Source organism: Rhinolophus sinicus, chromosome 8 (genome assembly GCF_057876585.1).
Source record: "Rhinolophus sinicus isolate RSI-liver-muscle chromosome 8, RSI-T2T, whole genome shotgun sequence".
NCBI classification, from domain to species: Eukaryota; Metazoa; Chordata; class Mammalia; order Chiroptera; family Rhinolophidae; genus Rhinolophus; species Rhinolophus sinicus.
In genome coordinates, this window is record NC_142508.1 from 29,346,209 (window position 1) to 29,372,013 (window position 25,805).

General features: G+C 35.3%; 1 pseudogene; it reads left to right on the top strand.

Moving 5' to 3' along the window:
- Positions 1–17,818, top strand: part of LOC109453466 (small ribosomal subunit protein RACK1-like) — a 28,935-nt pseudogene extending 11,117 nt beyond the window's left edge.
- Positions 17,819–25,805: the final 7,987 nt, after the last annotated feature.

The window sequence follows — 25,805 nt, forward strand, 5'->3', positions numbered from 1 at the left end:
CCTTAGAACTGATCTCCCAGCCTGAGTATATTTGGGATCTTGTAGTGATTTCAGGCTGCCTCCAGTTGGAGAGATCTGCCAACTACAGTTATTCATTTCCAGGACAGAATGAAAAAAGTTATTCCCATTTCTGACATGAAGAGTAAGGATGTACTTTATCCCACAACCTATGTGTTTGCTATACTCCCAATATAGTGAGAATCGTATGAGTAATTTTGATAGCAAGATCTCATGCCAAATTTTCCCTGCAAATGCTCCAAGAAGAGTGGGTACATCATATACTTGATAAAGTTTCTGGTCTGCAGCCTTAATTCCGCTTTACTTCAGAAGAAAATCATGTCTTACGTTAGCCGTCAACTGGATTTTTTCTCTTTACCTTGTTATATGACATATATTATAGTGAATTGAAAATGTTTCCTACATGCTCATGAAAATCACCAGTGCAACAAAGTGGCAAGTTTTTGCCCAAGAGAAGTAAAACGAATGCCATGATAGTTACTGTTCTTGCTTTTGTTTTTTAAGAGAATCACTTATTTGAATAGGTGTTTTAAAAATTGAGGTCACTGTCATCTACTTTTTGTTAGAAAAATCCACCCTCTTAGTCAAAAATATTTTTCAGATACCTTAAAATATCTGAATAATGAGCACAATCTAAAATTAGAGACGACACTGTGGAGCAGATGACATAAGATAGTTCTTGGAAGATGGGAGGACTGTGACAGGTGGAGATAGAGAGGAAGAATATTCTGGGCTAAGAAACTGACATGGAAAATAGAATATGTTAAGAAAATGCCAAGTATGGAAGGAATATAGGGTATTTGTGGTGGAGGAAGGAAAATCTATACATAAGATTTTAAAAGTGTATTGAGACTGATTCTAGAGAGTTTTGAATCCAAGGGATAGATGTTTGGAGTTTGCTCAAAATATAATAAAGAGGCAAGGTTTCTGGATGGGATCACATGTTTTAAAGAACAAAATATTTGCATATATTTTAAATAAGTTCCTATAAGTCTATGTGTCCAAGGAAAGCTTTCTAGTCTGAGAATGGACATATATCAGATCAAGTGAGTTTTCTTAAAAGGAGCAAAAATAAATTAAATACCCCAATTTATTTTCAAATATTCTACACAATTTTTCATGTAAACTTGTTTGATATGAGAGCATCTGTAACAATTTGGAACATATGCTTACTATAGATAGTTTGCTCAGATATTGGAAAATGAAGCGTATAATTACCTTGTGTTATTTAGTGTCATTCTGCACTGAAATTAACCAGGTTAATATCATCACTAATAAGCTTTTAAATTGAGCTGTAAACTTCTTTTCCTTCACTAAGCAAATATCAAAACAATGGGACATACTTTTTGATTACTAAAATTTGTTACAGATTTATTTAAATCCCTCATGCACTCCTGGTAGGAATGTAAATTGGTACAGCCACTGTGGAAAACAATATGGAGTTTCCTTAAAAAAATTAAGAAGATAATTACCATACAAACCAGCAACCCCTCCTCTGGTTATCTACCTGAAAATTTTGAAAACACTTTATTTAAATCTGTAACAAATTTTAGTAATCAAAAAGTATGACTTCACTCATATGTGGGATATAAAACTGAAAAGCTGACTGCTTCTCTTGAAAAAAAAAACACCTCTTAGCTTCTGGAAAAGAACTACTGAAAGCTTTGAGATCATACACAAACATCAGACACATGTAAAACATTCTGGAAGACAATGACTCTTTTTAAGTGAGTGGCAAAATATTGTCTTTGTATTTATTCAGACTCTGTCACATCCCATTTGTTTCTACTTTTCATATATTCCTATTTCCTGTCATTTTCCATAGTTACATACTCAAAATATTTTTTTCATATTTCTTTTCATTATATTTTCTTGTTTAAATATAACTGTTACTTAAAAATATGTGATCAAAGACCTAAATATAAGACCTGAAACAACAAAATGCATAGAAAAAAACATAGGTACTAAACTTACGGACTTTGGGTTCAAAGATGATTTTATGAATTTGACCTCAAAGGAAAGGGAAGTAAAAGCAAAAATAAATGAATAGGACTATAAGAAGCTTTAAGGCCTTGATAGCTTAAAAGAAACTTAAAAGCTTATAAGCCTTAATAGGACAGCAAAAGAAACTGTCAACAAAACAAAGAAGTAACCAACCAAATGGGAGAAGATATTTGCAAATTACACTTCCAATAAGGGGCTAATAGCCAAAATATATAAGGAACTCATACAACTCAACAGCAATAACAACAATCCAGTTAAAAAAATGGGCAGAGGACCTCAAGAGACATTTCTCCCAAGAAGATACACAAATGGCCAACAAATACATGAAAAGATGCTCAACATCACTAGCTATAAGGGAAATGCAAATCAAAACCACAATGAGATATATCACCTCACACCTGTTAGAATGGCTATTATCAACAAGACAAGTATTATCAACAAGACAAGTGTTAGAGAGGTTGTGGAGAAAAAGAAACCCTCATGCACTGCTGGTAGGAATGTAAATTGGTACAGCCACTGTGGAAAACAATATGGAGGTTCCTTAAAAAATTAAGAATATAATTACCGTACAAACCAGCAATCCCTCCTCTGGTTATCTACCTGAAAAAATTGAAAACACTTATTCATAAAGATATATGTTCTCCAATGTTCATTTCAGCATTATTCATGATGGCCAAAATGGAAACAACGAAAGTATCCTTCAGTAAATGATTGGATAAAGAAGATGTATTACATATACCCAATGGAATACTACTCTGCCATAAGAAAAGATGAAATACTGCCATTTGTGACAACATGGATGGATCTTGAGATTATTATGCTAAGTGAAATAAGTCAGACAGACAAAGTTGAGAACCATATGACTTCACTCATATGTGGGATATAAAACTGAAAACATCAGACAAATGAAAATTCATAGACACAGATAACAGTATGGTGTTTATCAGAGGGAAAGGGGTCTTGGGGGCAGATAGAAAAGGGTAAAGGAGTCAACTATATGGTGACAGAAGGAGAACTGAATCTGGGTGGTGAACACACAATGCAATATACAAATGATTTATTATTGAATTGTACACTTGAAACCTATATAATTCTATTAACCAATATCACCCACTAAATTTAATTAAAATGTGTGATCAAGATGAAAAAAAGAAAAAAATCTAGAGCTCAAAATTCTTTTAACTTAAGATAACCATTTTAACATTCTGGTTTATATTTTCTTAGCCTTTTTTTCTTCCTATTTACACAGATTTAATAATAATAATTAAATGTTAGCATACTGTGTGCAAGGAATTTTTTCTTCTATCTCTATGTGATCTATGTGTTACTTTTAAATAGCATCAATGTATCAAAGTCTCTAAGAACTATATTTTCAGAATTCAGACTTGCCCATTCCTCACAAATTTATGAAGTAATATATTTGGGATATATAATATATAGTTTTATACATTTATAACTTTTACACATATATAAAATCATATGTATGCAATTATAATGCTGGATCAGAGAACAGTTTTACTGCATACTGCAAGGTTGATCTGCTGAGTTGTGCAAGTGTGCATGCCCAAGCATTGATAAAGCTCCCCATCTCCCTACATCTTCACCAACATTTATATGAAATACCTTCCTACTGCATCCCAAGTCAGCCTGCCTATTTGGCCTGTACAAAAAAATTGGTCACTGTTGGAGAATAACAGTGTCTTATCACAAAAGACTCAAATTGCTGCAGCAGTTCCAGATGTGATTTCCTTGCTTGAACAAATCACTACAATCCCTGACACCCAGTGTGTAATTATTAACGTGGTCAATGCTTGGTTACTGCATACTTGTTCTAATGGCTGGTGAAGGCCATCGGTCAGAGGTTTCTTGCACTTGGCAAGGCCAGCAATATGCCTTCACTGTCTTACCTCTGGAGTGAGTAAACTCAGATCATAACCTAGTCCACAGGCAAAGAACCTGATTGCCTTTTGATGACTGGACCTAGGGAGCAAGAAGTAGAGCTATTCAACATACACTGGCAAGACACATCCAGGCCAGTGGGTGAGAACAAACCCATGGAAATTCAGTGAAACTTTATCTCAATGATTGAGGAATTTAAGAATATCAAAGACAATATTAAAATTATCAGAGCACACTGAAGGAGAAGAACTTTATATTCTCAGGCATACAAGGTCTCAGATATTTTGCCATATATAAAGTCATGCTGAGAATCCTCTTGGAAGAAGCAATAATATTCAAATGATATAAATCATTTGATAGTGTGTGCTTTAAGAGATACATACTAGATGCTTTGTAATGTTTGTTGAATAAGGTGTGGACAAAAAAAGGGGCCACATACTAAATCTGACAAACTCAGGGGAGGCCTGCATAGCAGGCCCTGCAAAACCCAAGACCAAAATTAACCACATAAGATTATCTGAACGTAAAAATCTCTTAACTAAAAGCTGGCCATGGCCAGTAGTCGCCTCCTTGGCCTGTAGCTTCCTTGACAAAGGCCAATCTTTACCTTAAATGAGCCTGTCTATTGTCTTTTTTGCATCCAAGATAACATGACCTTCGATGTCAGAGCAATCCCTTTTTCCGGACCCCCAGCACACAACCCACCACACCAGAGCAGGAAACTACAAAATCCCTTGTTGTTATCTTGTTCCCCAAATACCGTCTCTCTGTGCTGTAAAATGCTATTAACTATCCTGTACCCACCAATATAAAAGAAGTGTGTGTCTCTCCATTTTGCTTTTTATCCAATCCCAGAGACTTCCCTGCTATGCTTTCTCCCACCCCCTTAATCTACCATCAATGGATTTCATGTAACCCTCCTCCTTTGATTGTACATATAAAATGAGTGGCAAACTGTCATTTTCTGGGGCATTTTCTCAATCAGTTGAGATTTCACTTCCCGGCAATTGTTGTCAGTTTGGCTCAAATAAACTCTTATAAGCTTTCTCTTAGGCTAGATGGTTTTTCATTGACAAAGTTATTTAAAGCTTATATGAGTATACTAAATCCCTGTTTTAATATGATCTACCTATCTTGAGGTCATTACAGCACTGTTTTAATTATTATAATATTATACTTTAGTATTATGAATTGTAACACTGGGTCTTTCTTTTTTTCTTTAAAAATCTGCTCGTTAGCTTATTTCAAATACTGACGGGAAAACAGATATTGACTTTCCAACCCTTACATACACACGTTCTTTACAACTATGAACTTAACAAGGTAACAGTTTCCAGACATTGCACAGTAGGAAGGATAGAACTTTCCAGAAGGGAAACAGACAAGGAGAGATAAACACCACAATCAGTTAGATTCTGGAAGCACATTGCTTACTATGGCAAGAGATGAGGGGTCAAAGCAGAGAAGACCAGCTCATTAGGCAGATGTTGGGGTTCTTAAAGGTGGTGAAATTTCAGGACAGAGTATCAGAAAGGAGGAAGATACACAGATGTGAGCCCCAGAAGTCACGGTGATTACTCTTGAGTCTATATACCTACAGGGAAAGATTTCAAAAAGCCTAATAGAAAAAAGCTGATTCAGAGCTAAGAACTGAAAGGGCATAACACACTACAGCTATTACAGATATTAAAATAATTATTTTGGATATTATAAAAGAATTTGATAATAAATATGACAACTTACATGAAATTAGCATGTTTCTTGGAAAACACAAATGACCAAAACAGAGAAAAAAAATAGAAAATCTGATTATCCTTTTATCTTATTCAAAAAATGAATTTGAAGTAAAAAATTTTCCCATGAAGAAAACTGTAGGCCCAAATAATTTCTCTAATGAGTTTCATCAAACATTTAAGGAATAAATTATCCTAATATGACCTAAGTACTTTCAGAAAATGGAAGGAAAAAGAACAATTCCTAACTTGTTTTATGAGCTAAATGTAATCCTGATATCATAAATTGACTGGGACAGTATAAAAAAGAAAATTACACACCAATATCCCTTCAATCATAGGTACTGTCAAGAATTGTGAAGTGTGTCAGAATTTACCATATTTTTAAGTTAACAAGTTATCTTGCCAGTTTATTGGATTCTGGCACAAGTTAGGAGACTATTCTATAAGCAACAAACTGTAATTTTGTCAGTTTCCTTTGCCTCTAAGTCCTTCAGAATGATGCTGAAAGACCCATGTGAAAGTCTGCACAAGCAGTGGCTGTATTATAGGAGAGGAACTCTGAGCTTCCGGAACCCAAGTCTTTTATGATGGGCAGTAAGCACACCTACTCTTTTTCCAGTTGGAAACACTATCTCTATTTTCCAAGGCTATTTGCTAAGCAAAAATCCTTGAAAATTAGAAACAATCCAATTAACCATCAGCAGGAGAATTAAGAAACAACAGGAGAATGGATAAAAATGGAACGTTATATTAATACAATGTAAAACATTCAGTAATAAAAAAAAATAAACTACTGATACATGTAACCTCATTGATAAATGTAAAAAATAAACCCAGTTTATTTCAAATAAAATAAGCTTAATACAAAATAATAAATATTATATGATTATCTAAATTTCAAAACCTAATACTTATAAGTAATCTGTAGTGAAAAAGAATCAACACATTTGCTGACGGTGGGGATTGGGGAGGTGGGGAAGTTTGGGGGTGGAAATATTGATTAGAAGAAGGTCTAAAATAACTTCGTGAGAGTGAAGAAACTTTTGGGTTTTTTAAAATCTTGAATATTATGTCAAACATCATTGATCATAAACATAGCATTTGTGCATTTCAGTGAACATAATTTAATTTGAGACAAGAAAAACAACTTAAATGATTCTTCCAGTTGACAGTTAATTCCATCAAATTCCAAAAAGAAAAGAATCCCATTAGGTTTGCTTTGAGTTGCTTTATTCTCTTAAGTTAATTTTAGGAGAAATACGATGTTTATAATAATTGCATAACTACAGGGTTCTCCGTTCTTATTATAAAATTTTCCCGCTCATTTTGCATATATCGTTGCTCATTTAATGAGATTTATAAATGTTCTTACTTTGCTATTTCTATAATAGAAAGCTACATATTTATTGTGTAATCAGACACTACTGAATTATCAAGATTGCTATAAATTTGTGTGTGTGTGTGTGTGTGTGTGCACTCTAGGCAAATAATCATTATCTATAAATAATAAATTTATTTTCTTTCTGAAAATAATGCATTTTATATTGATTCATTGATTGTCTAATGGAAGCTATGGAAAATCAAGAACAATGATACATTCTAGTGGGGAGAGGGAGCAGCTTTGCCCAATACTCGGTGTGATCTCTGTGGTTACTGCAGGATCCTTGCCACCCTTCAAGAGCCCTGCTTTCAAATGTGGCTGATCAAAGTCAAAAAGGGAAGCACAAGTACTGTTTTTTTTCACTACCTCCGTGTTTTTACCTTTGTCTCTAAAACTAGCCTTCTCAAATTACGCACTGTTGGTGTTCTCCACTTTCATCTTGGGGACATTGACTTGTTTTCTCACAGTGAGACGGGTGAGTCAACCTTGAAACATATCCTCTAGTCTGCTACTTTCTATCAAAAACTCCTGGGAGTTCCTGATATTCTCAGACTTTTCCGAGTTTTCAGAGGTGCTACCTGTTTGCCCTCATTTTTGTATTTTGTTGGTCATTGCATTAGCAGTCTGAGAAAGAGATAGTGAAAAATCCTCTAACCACACTGAGACCAAACTCAGAAATCTTGGTATCTTTATATGCGGAAGTTTGTTCTTCCTCATTTGAAAAGAAGTAAAAATAATAAAGCAAGCAAGGTCACCACCCTGAGGGTGATTCATGTGGCCATGTTTGTGGCTGATAAGAAAAGATTTAGTTCCAAATTAGGACCCAATAATTGACCACATACTGTGAAAAGTAAGCTACAAGACAGATGGGATTGGGGGACTCCACGTGGAAACTGTGCTGTAAAGCGTTCTGGGAAGGGGCTAGCGCAGGCTGTTTGGAGCCGGTACTGGTGTGAGCAGACAGAGGCTCCTGTCCATTGCTATTGCACCTGCTTCTTCCTGAGGACAGGTAGTGCGTTGTCTGTTCTGAAACACAGAGCAGGCTGCCTTGCAAAATCTTCCTACCGAGATCTTCCATGGAAGTTCAAGTTTCTCAGGCCATAAACTTTAGACATACTTTTTCTCCAAGTCACACAAAACAATTATAATAGCTTTAAGTCATTTTTAATTAAAATCCTTATTTGATTCCTGCAGCTTTGAGTTTGTTTTCATTATTATTTACACTGAAGTATAATATACAGATAAGTGCAAATCAGAAACATACAGATCAATGAACATATGTAACCAGCCACCAGATCAAGATATTTATTATTACCAGCACTCATGATGCCCCTCCTGCCTTCCCCGAGGTACTACTCTTTACCTTGACTTCTATTACTGCACATCAATTCTGTCGGTTTTTGAATTTTATGTAGATAAGAACCTACAGTATATACTCCACTGAGTCCAAAATGTGTAACAATAGCTTCTTGTTCTCATTACTTTATAGAGTACTAATACTTATATATTTATGCATTCTACTGTTGGTAGACATTTGAGCCGTTTCACAGTTTTCAGGTATAACAAATAATGGTTCTATGAATACTCTTGTGCATATACTTTAATAACCATATTTAAGCATTTCTGTTGTGTATGTAATTGTTAGGTCAGATAATATGTGTATGTTGAGCTTTCACAGATGCTGTCAGTTTTCTAAAATGATTTTACCATTTTTCTACTAACACCAGCTGTGCATGAGATTTCTAGCAGCTCATATACTCAACAATACTTGATGTTGTCAGTAATTTTCATTTTAGCCCCTCTAGTGGACATGTAATAATATTACATTGTGGTCTTAATTTCTATTTCCTCAATGACTCATAAATGTACTCCTCTTTTCATGTTGTTGCTGTTGTTGTTTTGGCTTGCTTCTTGGATACCCTTTTTTGAAGTATTTATTCAAATGTTTGCCTATTTTTTTTCAATTAAATTATTTGTCTTTTATGAATTTATAGAAGTTCATTATATATTCTGAATAGGAGTCCTTTGTTGGAGATACATAGTGAAAATACTTTCTTCCATTCTGTGGACATACTTTTCCTCTCCAAATGAAGTCTTTGGATGTTCATACATTCATAATTTTAATATATATAATGTGCTTGATGAATAAATATTGAAAACTTTCTCTGGAATTGGAAACATGACAAAGGGAGTTACTATAACTGTTTCTATTCAACATTGAAGTTTGTAACTAGTCCAATACGGCAAGAAGGAGCACAGGAGGAAAAGAAAGAGGGCGAAGAGGAGAGGGAAAATAATGAGAAGGAAAGGGAATGGGGAGGGGGGAAGGGAAGTAAAAGTCACAAGAACTTTAAGAATTGGAAAGGAAAAATTAAAGCTGTTATGATTCACAGACAAATTTAATAATGTGTTAGAAGGTCCAAAAGAATCTGAAAGCTATGAGACAATGGGTGAATTTAGCCAGGTCACTGAATGCAAAAATATTTAAAAAGTCAATTCCTTTCTATATAAAAAAGCAATAAGCAAATATAAGATGAAATTTTAAAACAATACTATTTATAAGAGCAGGAATAACATCAAATACCTAGAAATAAATCTAATGAAAGATGTGTAAAACTGCTATACTGAAAACTACAATATATTATGAAAAAAAATTAAAGTCCTAGATAAATGGAGGAATATACCATGTTTGAGTATTTAAATATTTATACTGTAGAGAAGTCAATTATCACCAAACTGATCTTAGATTAAATGCAATCTATAGATTAAATTCCAGATATTCCCAGTAGAAATTAATCAGTGAATTATTTAAATTTTATATTTAAATGCAAAGGCCCAAAATAAGCGAGGCAATGTTAAAGAAGAACAAGCTGGAGCTTGCTCAACTCCAACTTTTTTAGTGTAGCAGAATTACTTCACTGTCGTGTTCATTGTATCAGTGCATTCTGCTTAGCTGAGGTAAATGGCTGCTTGGGCTACTTTATGTTACTGTAGATCTCTGAAGAACTCTGATAGAGAGTAGTTGTCACCACAGTTACAATGGGGGAGCCAACCTTTCAGGAAACTAGATTCACCTTGAGCTTTGTTTTGGACACAAAAGCTTTATCTACTTTTAGTGAGTTTTCCTTTTGCTTTTTTTCTTTCGTAATCTCTAAGCTTCTTATCTTTACTTTAGTCTTTTATCTTAATTTTTTAACTTTCAATTTAAATATTTTTTTTACATTGTATTCTAACCTATTAGAGGACTTCATTTTTATTTTTATTAAATTTATTGGGGCAACAATGGTTAGTAAAATTACATAGGTTTCAAGTGTACAATTCTGTAATACATCATCTATATATCACATTGTGTGTTCACTACCCAGAGTCAGTTCTCCTTCCATTACCATATATTTGACCCCCTTTTTCCTCTTCTACCACCCCCCTCTCCTCTTATCCTCAGGTAGCCACTAAACTGTTGTCTGTGTCTATGAGTTTTTGTTTCTTTACTTGTTTGTCTTATTTGTTTGTTGCTTTCAGTTTTATATCCCACCTATTAGTGGAGTCATATGGTTCTTGACTTTTTCTGTCTGACTTATTTTGCTTAGCATGAAAATCTCAAGATCCATCCATGTTATTGCAAATGCAGTATTTCATCTTTTCTTATGGCCGAATAGTATGCCATTGTGTAAATACACCACATCCTCTTTATCCATTCATCTATTGAAGGACACTTTGGTTGTGTCCATGTCTCGGCCACCGTAAATAAAGCTGCAGTGAACATCAGAGTACATATCTTTATGGATAAATGTTTTCAGACTTTTTTGGGTAGATACCCAGGAGAGGGATTGCTGGGTCATATGGTAATTCTATTCCTAATTTTTTGAGGAACCTCCATATTGTTTTCCACAGTGGCTGCACCAATTTACATTCCCACCAGCAGTGTATGAGGGTTTTTTTCTCTACAGCCTCTCCAACACTTGTTATTTGTCTTGTTGATGATAGCCATTCTAACTGGGGTAGGTGGTATCTCATGGTGGTTTTGATTTGCATTTCCCTCATAGCTCGTGAAGTTGAGTAGTTTTAAATATATATATATATATATTTAACAGCTTAGAGTAATACATTCTGAAACTCATTTATTAACAGAGAAACTCTGTAGGGACAGAGCCAGGAGTGCAGTTTCCAGGCCCTCGGCCTCACGTGGAGAGCTGCTGGCTCAGGTAGTAAATGGCCATCAACTGTGATTGGATGGCCATCAGCTGTGGCTAGTTGGCCATCAGCTGTAACCAGTGAGCCATTGGCCACTAATATAACTGTCGTGGCTATGCTAGCAGAAAATGGGGGCTTGCAAGAAGATGGTGGCTGAGCTAGCAAGAGCGGATTGCAGTTAGCAAGTGGGGTTGGTTGGCAGAGAGAAGTGGACGGCAGGTTGCAGATAGTGTGGCTCCTGCTTCCTGTGTCTCCAACCCAGCCGCCAGCGAGAATACAGTGGTGTGACTCCCCTATCTATGGCTCCGTGGGTGTTCCTTTTTGGCCTCACCATGTCTTGAATTCTTAGGTGGGGAGGGGGACTAGAGACCCACACATGACACCCTGCATGACAAACTCCAAATGATCTACTGACCAAATGACCTATTATATTAATGTTACTAATTGAATGGATTAACAGAACACTTGCCTTCATTGTAATAATAATAACAAGAGAAGATATTACCCTCAAAGTTGTACAGCATCATCTTTAAAAGTAAACATGGAAGAAATTTTCCTCTGATACCAGGATAGGGATAAGTGTTTTTATCTGAAGCACCTGGCTTGTTTTAATTTCAGGAGCTCTTGGTACCATGATTTTGTTCCCCTGTTTAATGTTCACTGCTAGAAAGTTTAGCCAAATTTATGGTCCAACATCAGCATATATACAGATGTACATTAACATTTTATCTTTCCAAACATCATTTTACTTATGTTCTAATTATCTCAGCTTCTTGCCATTTTCTATATTTTATTTTATTGCACTTGAAATCAGAAGTAAGACAGGAGGACAGGTAAATTTCAATACATAAAAATCCATGAAATCTTTAAATTTGAGCAAGTGGAATCTTTCCTACACTTCCTCTGACTTCACTGCGGTGTTAACCTAAGTGTCAGCGCTGGACACCAGGTCTTCACGGAGGCCAACCGTCCATCAGTTTGTGCTAGCAGTTGTCTCAATTGACGTAAACGTGAGCAGAACCCCGCTGAAAGACCAATCACCAGACCCTCTGAAAAGACTTGCAGGCCTCTCAGAGAGAAACAGAGGTAGGGGAATGGAGCAAATACTTCACTATGGTGAAGTCACCATAGTTTAAACTTGAAATGATTGAATTCATAGTACAGTAAATAAAGTTCACCTGTTGTCAGGTGGAAAGGGAGGGGGTTGAGGGAGTGCTTGAAATAGAAGTGAAATTTTTACCAGGAAAATTATGTTGAGCACCTCGACTTTGTCTTCTTAAATGAATGAATTCAATCAAGAGACAGAAACTTATGCAGCATGAACAGCGGGAGTTCATAGTAAAAGAGAGTACACTCCGAGACATGGAGTGGGTGACCCAAGGGAGGGAAGCAGCTTCCTTACATTGCATAAGGGCTTTTATTTCTGTGGGTAGAATAGCCTCCCCCTCTGCTCCTCTTATCTCTCTTTCTTCCCCCGTGGTGCGAGTTCTCTGGCATTTAGGAATGCATTTCTTGATTTAGGGGCATGTGTAAACATATCCCTTTGATTCAGGGCATGGGAAAACACATCCCTCAGAGGTAAGTGAAAACCTGAAATCCTGTTGGGCCAGAGAGGTACTGGTGACAAACAGGATAAACAGGATGTCTTCTTCTCTTAACAATGCATTTCTTTGATTTTGGGTCAAGGGTAAACACATCCCCTTGATTTGGGGGGATATGTAAACACTTCCCTTAGGGGTATGTGAAAACCTAGAATCCTGTTAGTCTAGTAAGGTATGGATCCTGACAAACAGCATGTGTTCCTCCTTCTCTTACTTTAACAACATACTCATATCTTTTGATTTAGAGGTATGTGTCAGCTTGGAGTCCTGTTGGGCAGCCAGGGGTCTTGACCCAGGTGGGAGCTGCAGCAAAGGGCTTTCTAATCTGGGCTAAGTCTTTCCTTCTCCTGTTCATTTCTATCTACCTACTATATTAAAATTGACATAGTCAAAAATAAAGGAAAATGTTACTCTATTTATTTATTTATTTATTTATTTATTTATTTATTTATTTATTTTGCACAAATGAGTATAACTTAAGATAATGATGCATTAGGAATTTCAGCATGGCAAAAAATTATAGAAGTCAAAAGATAAATTATCCAGTGAGAGAAAAAATACAAGCAACCTATTTGTCAAACAAGAGGCTAATTTCCTTGATATATACAAAGAAATCTTAGCACCAAGAAAAAGGTTATTATTTATTAAATGAGAACTATATAGTAAGAACTGTACAATTCCTTCACCTGTAATGCATCCTCATTACTAGAATTTTACCATGGGATAAAGAGAGAAAATAAGGTGGTCAAATATAGAGGGTGCCAAAAAAAGTATACACATTTTAAGAAAGGAAAAAATTATATTAAAAATGTAATACTCAATATATACCAATAACAAAAGATGAATACAAGTCATGTGTATACATTTTTTTGGCACCCCCAATATATACAAAAAATAACTTGCATTCCTTGTTTCTTTTAAATAACTGAGATAGTACAATGAATATAATATTCTGAAATTTGTTTTTGTTCCTTAACCTTGGTTATGTATATTTAGGAATGGTGTATATGTTCTGCTCATGATAACATATTTGTACTCATTATTTAAAATATTTGATATGCTTATAGTAAATTTACCATAATTTATTTTTCTAGTTGCCCACGAGACATTTAACAGATGTGCATTTCTTTCTCATCAATATATATGTTACTGAAAAAAGACTAACCCTTTCCTTACATACATTAATTTATATTATCTTCATTATTTCATTTCATTTTGGCCTTATTTTAATTTTTTTAATAAACATAACCTTTGGTCAGGGGTTTGATATAGTTTTACTTTTGCCTGGCGTCCTGTCCACCCTCAGCATGTTCAAAGATTTTGCCCTGCAATTACTCCTTCTCTCTTTTGCATCGTTAATTTTTCCTCCTCTACTGGAATATTCCCATCAGCACAATTATGATGTCATAATTCCTTCCTTGAAAAAAAAGGGAAGGTAAAAATCTCTCCACCACAAGTTTTTTGTTCCTTTTTATTGCAAATCTACTCAAAATAGGTGTCTGTGCTAACTTTCCATATTTTCATGTCCCATTCCCTCTTGAACCCACTACCATAAGATGCTCATTCAGAGCTGCACTATATCTACGCTGGTCAAAGCCACCAATGATCTCTGTATTATCAAATCAATTATTTGTATTCATTTACTAGTCAATGAATCAACCTCTCTTTTTAAAAAACATTTTCTTTAGTTAACTTCTAGGTCATCACATTCTTCTGCATTTCTTTGTACCTTACTCTTTGCTCCTTCTGAATCTTTTCCTTGACCCACTTTCTCATTCCACAAAAACTATGGACCACCCTGGGGCTCAGTCTTTTAGATTTCTTGGTATTTACGTTCACTCCCTAGGTAATATTGTTTATTGTGAATGTAGTCTTAAGCTTGTGTGTTCGATAGTTGTATCTTAAGTCCTCACATCTCCCCTGATGTCCAAGATCTTATATGCAACAACCAAAACTGTCTTCCTTAGATGGCTAGTAGGCATCACAAAGTTAAGATGCCCCCCAAAAGCTATTGATACCTCCCTAACCATCCTGTCTTCCAACTTGCTCTTTCTTCTGTCTTGGCCAACAGCACACCATTTGTTCTGGACAAAAACCTTGGTGTTACCCTTGACTACTCTTCCTTTCACAGGACATATCCAATTCATCAGTAAATCCAATTGGCCCAATTTTCAAAATTCAGAACCTGACCATGTAGCATGAACTTCACCACTCTCGAGCCACCAGCATTTGTCTCAGGTAGTTTTGCCATAGCCTCCCAACTGATTTTCTCTTTTACTCTGGCCATCAACATGCCCCATCCCCACAATGTGCCACCATGGTTTATCACCCATACAAAAACCAGAGGAATCATTTCCAAATGAGCTAGTTACCGTCCTTCTCCAATGACTTTTTATCATACGTAGAATAACACCTAAATCCTTCCCTGAAATTGTTAAATAATATATCCCTTTCTCACAAATGAAGACTATTTTAAAATCAACATTCTGATGACATAATAATAACAACACCAATAACCACCCCTGTTCAGCAAATATGGTAAAATGGAAAAACTCATTTTTAAAGTTTTATTCTTTCCATCTTAAGATGCTACATAATTAAACAGGATTGGCTAGGTCTTTTTAGCATAAAAAAGTTCATAGCATGGCATACAAAACTCTACATGATCTGACCCCTGACCAAATTACCCATTTCTTTTCCAGCTTACTCTCCTTCCCTCTCTTTGTGGAGCCACACTCATCTTCTTGCTCCTATAACAGGACAAGCATGTTCCCAGTTCCAGGTCTTGGCCCTTGCTATTCCCTCTACAAAGAAACGTCTTTTCCCAGGTGCCTTCATGACCTGCTCCTCTGCTGCATTCAGGTCTGTTTAAATGTCTCCTTCTCTCAGAGAATGTCACTATTCCCTACCCCCACATCTGACAATGAAGCTCCATTAACTTCTATTGTCTTTTCCTGCTTTATTTTTCTTCTTGTTATTTATGACTACATTTTATATCTATTTGCTTATTTGTTTATTTGTTTATTTGTTTATTTGCTTATTTGTTTATTCTTTCTCTTCCACTGATCTTAAGAGAGTTTTTCTATTTTGTTTAATACTTTATCCCAAGTGCTAATAATACAACACATAATAGGTACTCAGTAAATAGATGCTGAATGAAAGAAAGAGTACACATTTAGCTCTTTAGTCTAACTGGGATTTATTTTAGCATGTGGTGTAATATAAGAACCTGAACATTATTATTCTGGTATAGCTAACTAACTTTAAAAACTCTGTTTATTGTGTGCTTTTCTACCTTTACAGTGACTCATTATACACACTATATTATTGTTACATAAGAGGTTATTTGAGGGGGCTTTCTATTTCATTCGTTTCTCTGATAGTAGGACTTTCAAAAACAGTTTTATCATAAATTTTTATGTTTGATAGGAATAATACCTCCCTATTACTCTGATTTATAAAATGTTACCTATTATAATAATTTTTTATTCTTTCAGAGTACCTTTAGAAACACTTTATCAACATGGAAAAATAGTCAGGGGAATTTTCCTTAAATCTATAATTGATTTGGGAATGATTGATACCTTAAAGATATTTATTCTTCCTAGTAAGATAAACATCTCTTTATTAAATACCGTTTATGTAGAGTATTACAATTTTCGTCATATGAATTTCATGTATTTTCCAGTATTAAGGTCATTCTTTTGTTGTTTATCTTTTTACTGGGATTGAAAATGAGATTTTCATACTATCAATTTTTTGTCTATTGTTGGTTTAATTTATTTATTTTTGTCGTAAAACTGTAGAAAGGTTATTGATTTTGCATTTTTTAAAGATTTTCAGTAGTATTATTTTCATACTCTTAGCTGAAATCAGTGAAAGAAAATAAAGTTAAATCATTAAATAATATATCTCTTTCTCACAGATAAGGCCTATTTTAAAATCAACATTCTGATGAAATAATAATAATAATAATAACAACAACAATAACCACTTCCATTTAGCAAATATGACAAAATGGAAAAATTCATGTTTAAAGTTTTTTGTTTTTTTTTCCATCTTAAGATGCTACATAATTAAACAGGATTGGATTGGTCTTTTTAGCATAAAAATGTTTGTAGTCAAATTCTCAATCACTACTTCTCACATTGCTCTTCTCTTCCCCAACCCAAAGCTGGTTTCTTTCTCTCCTAATCATTCTACAGCCTGATTCACTCTTCATGATTCCAAAGTAAGGCCAAAAGGTCAGAGCTAAACCTGGAGTGTATGTACGTTGGAAGTATGAGTGATGATGAGGCGTTGTTGAAAAATGATATGTAGTTTCTGTTACATCAGCCTCTCCATGATTCTTCTCCATCTCCATTCAAAGGATAATCTAGAGTCGATTGTTGCTACTGAGAATGTCCCTGTCTATGATAGATGTAATTTATTTACACAGAAAAACCTTTCCTTATCACTGTTCTCCAACATTTGAATAAATCATACCTTCCACTATACTATAGAACTAAGGGGCCAGCACAGCTCTCATCATCAATCAGCATTGATTACCACACGTTAATTTAAGACACACATTCATTGTAATCTGTGACAATAAGAAAATGTGAGATGAAATACATTAAATACGTTAAACATTCATTAAATATCTCTGAATCACAGTTCAGTTTCACTAAGTGAACCAACAGTAATTAGCTTGGTCCCCTTTAAGAAAGCAAAGCAGCGACTGATTTCAGCATGCTGGTAAGTCAGCCCCTATGTGCCTTTTACTCATGACTAGCACATCTCATGTCACCACAGTGAAATTCGTTTTGGCTTCTAAGGCTGTCCATGAAACTGACGGCTTGATCCAAGTCGAAGACATGGGAAAGAAATCTCTGACGTTAATGAAAGGTGTGTTGGATTCCTCTGTGGAAGTGGTCACACTCCCCTTTACGACGGACTCTATCTCCCAAAGGCCATCAACAACAACAGAAGGAAGTATACCCTGGTAATCCAGTAACATGTACCAAGGCCTTCAAATGGTTAAATTGTCTTTACAATATTCCTGTGTGGTATTATTCACAGTTCCCTTTGTCATTTAATAAAGATCATTCACCACCCCCTGATCAAATAATTGATTGCACATTTTAAACTGTCTAAAAGATTATGGTGTGTGTGTGGTGTGTGTGTGTGTGTGTGTGTGTGTGTCTATATGTGAGGGGTAATTTTAAGGCAAGACCTGTGAGATGTCATCAAACATTGTCTTTTTAAATATGGTTAAGGTAAATTTAAACCTCAAGATATGGTATAATAGATTCATTAATCCAGTGTTCCATTCTTTGCATGCAGCCTCAGTAAGGCGATTTTCTTTATGATTACCTCAGACTAAGGAGCTGTGCCCAAAGCAGAAGCTGAGTTATTATTGTGCACTGTCTTCTTCACTTGAATCTGTTATGGACTGAATTATAAAAAGAGGAAGAGACACCAGAGATTGATCTCTCTCTCTCCACGTGAACACAAAGGATAAGCCATGTGAGCACACAGCAAGGAGGTGGCCATCTACAGGCTAGGAAGAGAGCCCTCAGCAGAAAAATTTGCTGGCACCTTGACTTTGGACTTCCAGCCTCCAGAACTAAATGTTAGAAAATAAATGTCTGCTGTTTAAGCTTCCCAGTTTGTGGAATTTTGTTATGGCAGCCTTGGCTTATCTTCTTTTAATTGTTCTCCTCTCATAGCCTCTAAATTTCACATGCAACCTCACTTTCATCTATGTCTTAACTTCAGTGTCCTCCCAGGTTGAAAGATTCAGATTTAGACATTGTTGATCTTTCTGTTTTTCATTCAGTTGTGGAAGTTCTTATGGATTTCTACAAAATATGATTTATTAGTTTCTGCTAACCATTCAAACACATCTAGGTTCTGGATTTATGTCTTCTGGTTTTGCTTCTATTCATGCTGCTTCCATTGTTATTAGAAGTGTCAGCGGGAGCAGACATAGATTGGACCCTAAATGTATTACTTTTCTTATTGGAATCTTAATTGGAAGGCTGTAATATCACAGGTGTATCAACCTCTACCTCCCACCCTTCTGCGTCAATATGGTGCCAAATTTTCACTTCGAAATTTGCATTTGGTCTGTCAGACTGCCAGGTTTTAGGGTGATGGTGACACATTTGATGAAGGGACCTAGGAATTTGAGCTTGTGTTGCGGTTTGAGGCTCAGGACACATGCCATCTTCACCGTGTTCATCAAAAGCAGAGGCATCACTGAAGGGAGATTCCTAGAGGTCACCTTTAGTAGTAATAATAATAATAATAATAAATTACATCATTTTTATTATTATAATTACATTATATTTATAATAACTATTATTATTATTATAGAAAGCCTGTCTTGATGGGTCATTTATGAGGAAGGAGCTTCGTATTCATCTTGCATCAGCATATTTGATTTTAATTTCTTACTAATTTCTATAAATTTTCAGTTCATTTTTTTCTGTGTTTCTTGGTGTATAATTATACCATTTGCAAATAAGGATAATTTTGCATTTCCTTTCTAATAATTATACCTCTTATTTCAGTGTCATATTTATGGCTTTCATTAGGGCTTCCAGAACAGTTAGATAACAATAATAGGAATTTTTGTTTTCCACTTGATTTTAACTGGATACTATTAAGAATGAAGTCAGCCATTTATTTGAGATGAATATTGTTACAGAAACAACATACAAACTGTGACAATTAAGTTCATGAACTTGTTGCAATGATGTTGCTAACCCTTTTTGATATCAGAGGGATTAGTCATTATGAATTTGTACCAACTAGACAAACAGTTAACCAAGTTTACTATTTGGAAGTGCTGAAAAGGCTGCATGAAAAAGGTAGACGACCTGAACTTTTCACCAACAATTCATGGCTCTTGCATCACAATGCACCAGCTCACATGGCACTGTCTGTGAGGGAGCTTTTAGCCAGTAAACAAATAACTGTATAGGAACACCCTCCCTATTCATCTGATCTGGTCTCCAATGACTTCTTTCTTTACCCGAAGATAAAGGAAATATTGAAAGGACGGCATTTTGATGACATTCAGGACATCAATGGTAATCTGACGACAGCTCTGATGGCCATTCCAGAAAAAGAGTTCCAAAATTGTTTTGAAGGGTGGACTAGGCACTGGCATCTGTGCATAGCTTCCCAAGGAGAGTACTTTGAAGGTGATCGCAGTGATATTCAGCAATGAGGTATGTAGCACTTTTTCTAGGATTAGTTCGTAAATTTAATTGTCAGACCTGTGTGAATTAAATTTTATATGAGTTCAAAAAGATATTTTTTAAATGAGTGTAAATTTGTAAATTTTTTCTGGAAAATAAACGTCAATTTATTGAAATTACCAAATTGTTTTTTCTTTACTGACTTATGGCTAGGAAATAATATACTAATTGTTTTCCTGATATTGAACAAATTTTGTATAATGCACATGGATTTTGAATACAAAAATGGGTAAACCAGACCACGCTCTGAGAAATGTTAAATCACTAAACATGTTGTACACATTTCTGTCCTATAAAAGATTCACATTCAACGATGGTTCAGCAGGTTTCTATTTCGACTGAAGAGAACAAATCCTAACTCTTCCCATTGCTACAGTAAACAGTAAACAGACTGATAATTACACAGAAAAAAGGAAACATAGACATAGGACAGAGCATGCAGATTAGCAAAGGCATTTGGCAAAGTGCATTAAGGAGGGGCTTTAGAAACCAACTGATAAAGACTTGTCAACTGGAAGCAAACTTTGAGCAATTGTGTTAACAAGTCATTAAAATATTCTGAAAATAGTGGTAAGGACCCTGCAACAAAGAAACACATTGATCTGTGTCCCTTCCTTTTGTGCCCATAGCATTCTTGATTTGTCCCCATATATTATTCAGTTGTGCTTCTAGTATTGGAAAGGAAATAATAGAACAATAGAACTTTATGAGCTGCTGTTACAAGAAGTAGTTCAATGACATTAAATAACAAGTGCCCTGATACTGTGCAGCGGGAGAAAAGTTGTCTCCAGCCAAAACTCCAGCAAGTAAATGACTATTCTTGCCCAGAAGAGATCCATTTAACATTCTCTGTATTAAAAACATAACAGATATACTCATCGACAGAAATAACTGCTATTATGGTCAAAATGAAACAGGCAGAGATGTTCAGTGGAAGGTGACTTACCATACGGTTATCGGAGGTTCCCACACGGAGCTGGCACCCTGAGAATGTACTGAAAGCTAATCCCGTAAGAAACAATTGATAAAGGTTTGGAAATGGGTATCCTGTAGTAAAAAAGGAAAAAAAATCCTGGGAATTAACATCAGGGAACTGAATCTCGGTCGATATATTTCTATGTACCCATGAGCAGTTACACAAAATCTGAGACTATTTTTCTTCATCTGTAAAATAAAGATAATAATATACACCTTGATAAGATATCAGAACTAGATGAAATGTTTATATGTAGCACAGAGCCATACATGGTAAGTATACAATAAACGATGGCTTGTTACTTTATTATTATTATTGAAGCAAACCTTGAGAAATGTAACAGAGACTTAAAAATACACTTAGATAGAAATGAAGACCCTGACACAGAGAAGTGAGTTTTTAGGACTGAACACTGTGGGGCAAAAATAATGTTGGAACACGGAAAAATATGAATAAAACTTGGGGGAAAAGGACCTCAGTATGTGTGGTGGTAGGGAGGGAAGGCTCTCCCCAAAGCTCTATCAGCAATTTGTTTGTGTTTTATTAAATTTATTGGTGTGACATTTCTTAATATTACATAGGTTTCAAGTGTACAATTCTGTAATACATCATCTGTATATCACATTATGTGCTCACCATCCAGAGTCAGTTCTCCTTCCATCACCATATATTTGACCCCCTTTTTCCTCTTCAACCTGTTCCATCCTCCTTCCCTTCTGGTAACCACCTTTTTGTTGTCTGTGTCTATAGTTTGTGTATTTATTTGTTTTGTTTGTCCATTTGTTGCTGTCTGTTTTATGAGTGAAATAATGTGGTTTTTTTTTTCCTTTTCTGTCATACTTATTTTGTTTAGTATGATACTCTCAAGATCTATCATGTTGTCACAAATGGCAGTATTTCATCTTTTCTTATGGCTGAGTAATGTTTCATTGTATGTATGAACCATAACTTCTTTATCCAATCATCTATCGAAGGAAACTTAGATTGTTTGCATGAATTGGTTACCGTGTATAATGCTGTGATATACATAGAGATACATACATCTTTATGGATAAATGTTTGCAAATTTGGGGGGTAGATAGCCAGAAAAGGGATTGCTAGGTCATATGGTAATTCTACTCTTAATTTTTTGAGGAACCTCCATACTGTTTTCCATAGTGATTGAACCAATTCATACTCCCACCAGCAGTGTATGAGGGTTCCTTTTTTTCCACAACCTCTTCAACAGTTGTTATTATGTCTTATTGGTAATAGCCATTCTAAAAGGTGTGCAGGGGTATCTCATTGTAGTTTTGATTTGCATTTCCCCTATAGCTAGTGAAGTTGAACATCTTTTCATATATCTGTTGGCCATATTTATGTTTTCTTGGGAGAAGTATCTGTTCAGGTCCTCTGATCATTATTTAATATGCTTGTTTGATTTTTGTTGTTGTTGAGTCATCAGAGTTCTTTATATATTTTGGAAATTAGCCCCTTATCAGAAGTATTATTTATAAATATATTTTCCCATTCAGTTTGTTGCCTTTTTGTCTTGTTGATGGTTTCTTTGCTGTGCAGGAGCTTTATAGTTTGATATAGTCCCATTCATTTATTTTTGCTTTTACCCCCCTCCCTTGCCTTTGGGTGTCAAGTTCATAAAATCTTCTTTGAACCCAATATCCATAAGTTTAGTATCTATATTTTCAACTATATATTTTATTGTTTCAGGTCTTATATTTAAGTCTTTAATCTATATTGAGTTAATTTTAGTGTATGGTGTCAAATAGCAATCTCTTTTTTGCATGTGGTTTTCCAAGTTTCTTGGCATCATTTAATGAAGAGGCTTTTTTTCTCTATTGCATGTGTTTGGCTTCTTTGGCAAAACTTAGTTCTCCTTATACATGTAGGTTTATTTCTGGGCTCTCAAGTCTGTTCATTGGTCTGTGTGAATGTTTGTCTGTCAATACCATACTATTTTGATTATTCTAGCTTGGTGGTATACTTTGAAGTCAGGGAGTGTGATACCTCCAGATATGTTCTTTTTCTTCAGGATTCCTTTGGCTATTCGGGGTCTTTTATGGTTACATACAAATCTATGATTTTTTGTTCTATCCTCTTTAAAACATTCCATTGGGATTTTGATGGGGATTGTATTAAATCTGTATATTGCTTTAGGTAATATGGCCATTTTAACTATGTTGATTCTTCCAATCCATGAACATGGAATATTTTTCCATTTCTCTGTGTCTTCTTCAATTTCTTTTAATAATGTCTTGTAGTTTTTAGTGTATAGGTTCTTCACTTTGTTTGTTAAGCTTATTCTTAGGTACTCTATTCTTTTTGTTGAAATTGCTGATGGGATTTTTTTCCTTCATTTCTCTTTCTGAAATTTCATTGTTAGTATACAGGAATGGAACAGATTTTTGTTCATTGATTTTGCCTCCTGAAACTTACTGTATTTGTTTGTTTCTAATAGTTTTTTGGTGGAATCTTTAGGGTTCTCTCTATATAGAAGAACCATATCATCTGCAGAGTGAGAATTTTAATTCTTCATTACCAATTTGGATGCCTCTTCTTTTTTTTTTTTTTTTAATTAAATTTATTGGGGTGACAATTGTTAGTAAAATTACATAGATTTCAGGTGTACAATTCTGTATTACATCATCTATAAATCCCATTGTGTGTTCATCACCCAGAGTCAGTTCTCCTTCCATCACCATATATTCGATGCCCCTTACCCTCATCTCCCACCCCCCACCCCCCACCCCCCTTACCCTCTGGCAACCACTAAACTATTGTCTGTGTCTATGAGTTTCTGTTTCTCATTTCTTTGTCTTGTTCTTTTGTTGTTTTTGGTTTATATACCACATATCAGTGAAATCACATGGTTCTCTGCTTTTCCTGTCTGACTTGTTTCGCTCAGCATTACTCTCTCAAGATCCATCCATGTTGTCACAAATGTTCCTATATCATCTTTTCTTACTGCCGAATAGTATTCCATTGTGTATATATACCACAACTTCTTTATCCATTCATCTATCGAAGGACATTTTGGTTGTTTCCATGTCTTGGCCACCGTAAACAAAGCTGCAATGAACATTGGAGCACACGTGTCTTTATCTCTAAATGTTTTCAGATTTTTTGGGTAGATACCCAGGAGAGGGATTGCTGGGTCATATGGCAATTCTATTCGTAATTCTTTGAGGAACCTCCACACTGCCTTCCATAACGGCTGCACCAGTCTGCATTCCCACCAACAGTGTATGAGGGTTCCTTTTTCTCCACAGCCTCTCCAACATTTGTTATTATTTGTCTTGTTGATGATAGCCATTCTGACTGGGGTGAGGTGATATCTCATTGTGGTTTTGATTTGCATTTCTCTGATGATTAGTGATGTTGAACATTTTTTCATATGTCTATTTGCCATTTGTATGTCTTCTTTGGAGAAATGTCTCTTCAAGTCCTCTGCCCATTTTTCAATTGGGTTGTTTGTTTTGTTGTTGTTGAGTTGCATGAGTTCCTTGTATATTCTGGATACTAGCCCCTTATCGGAGGCACTGTTTGCAAAAATCTTCTCCCATTCAGTTGGTGGCCTCTTTATTTTGTCAATGGTTTCTTTTGCTGTGCAGAAGCTTTTAAGTTTCATATAGTCCCATTCGTTTATTTTAGCTTTTACTTCCATTGCCTTTGGAGTCAAGTTCATAAAATGCTCTTTGAACCCAAGGTCCATAAGTTTAGTACCTATGTTTTCTTCTATGCAGTTTATTGTGTCAGGTCTTATGCTTAAGTCTTTGATCCATTTTGAATTAACTTTGGTACATGGTGACAAATAGCAGTCCAGTTTCATTCTTTTGCACGTGGCTATCCAATTCTCCCAGCACCATTTATTGAAGAGGCTGTCTTTGCTCCATTGTATGTTTTTAGCTTCTTTGTCAAAAATTATCTGTCCATATTTATGTGGTTTTATTTCTGGGTTCTCAATTCTATTCCATTGGTCTATGTGTCTGTTTTTCTGCCAATACCATGCTGTTTTGATTATTGTAGCCCTGTAGTACAAGCCAAAGTCAGGAAGTGTGATACCTCCATTAGAGTTCTTTTTTCTTAAGATTGCTTTGGCTATTCGGGGTCTTTTGTGGTTCCAAACAAATCTGATGATTTTTTGTTCTATTTCTTTAAAATATGCCATTGGGATTTTGATGGGGGATTGCATTGAATCTGTATATTGCTTTGGGTAATATGGCCATTTTAACTATGTTGATTCTTCCAATCCATGAGGACGGCATGTCTTTCCATTTCTTTGTGTCTTCTTCAATTTCTTTCAAAAATGTCTTATAGTTTTCAGCATATAGGTCTTTCACATCCTTGGTTAAGTTTATTCCTAGGTATTTTATTCTTTTTGCTGCAATTGCAAAAGGAATTGTTTTTTGTATTTCTTTTTCTGAGATTTCATTGTTAGTATATAGGAAGGCAATGGACTTTTGTGCGTTGATTTTGCAGCCGGCAACTTTACTGTATTCGTTGATTGTTTCTAATAGCTTTTTGGTGCAGTCTTTAGGGTTTTCTATATATAGCATCATGTTATCTGCAAAGAGTGATAATTTAACTTCTTCATTCCCAATTTGGATGCCTTTTATTTCTTTCTCTTGCCTGATTGCTCTGGCAAGGACTTCCAACACTATGTTGAAAAGCAGAGGTGATAGGGGACATCCCTGTCGTGTTCCTGAACGTAGAGCAAAGGGCTTCAGTTTTTCTCCATTAATTATGAGATTA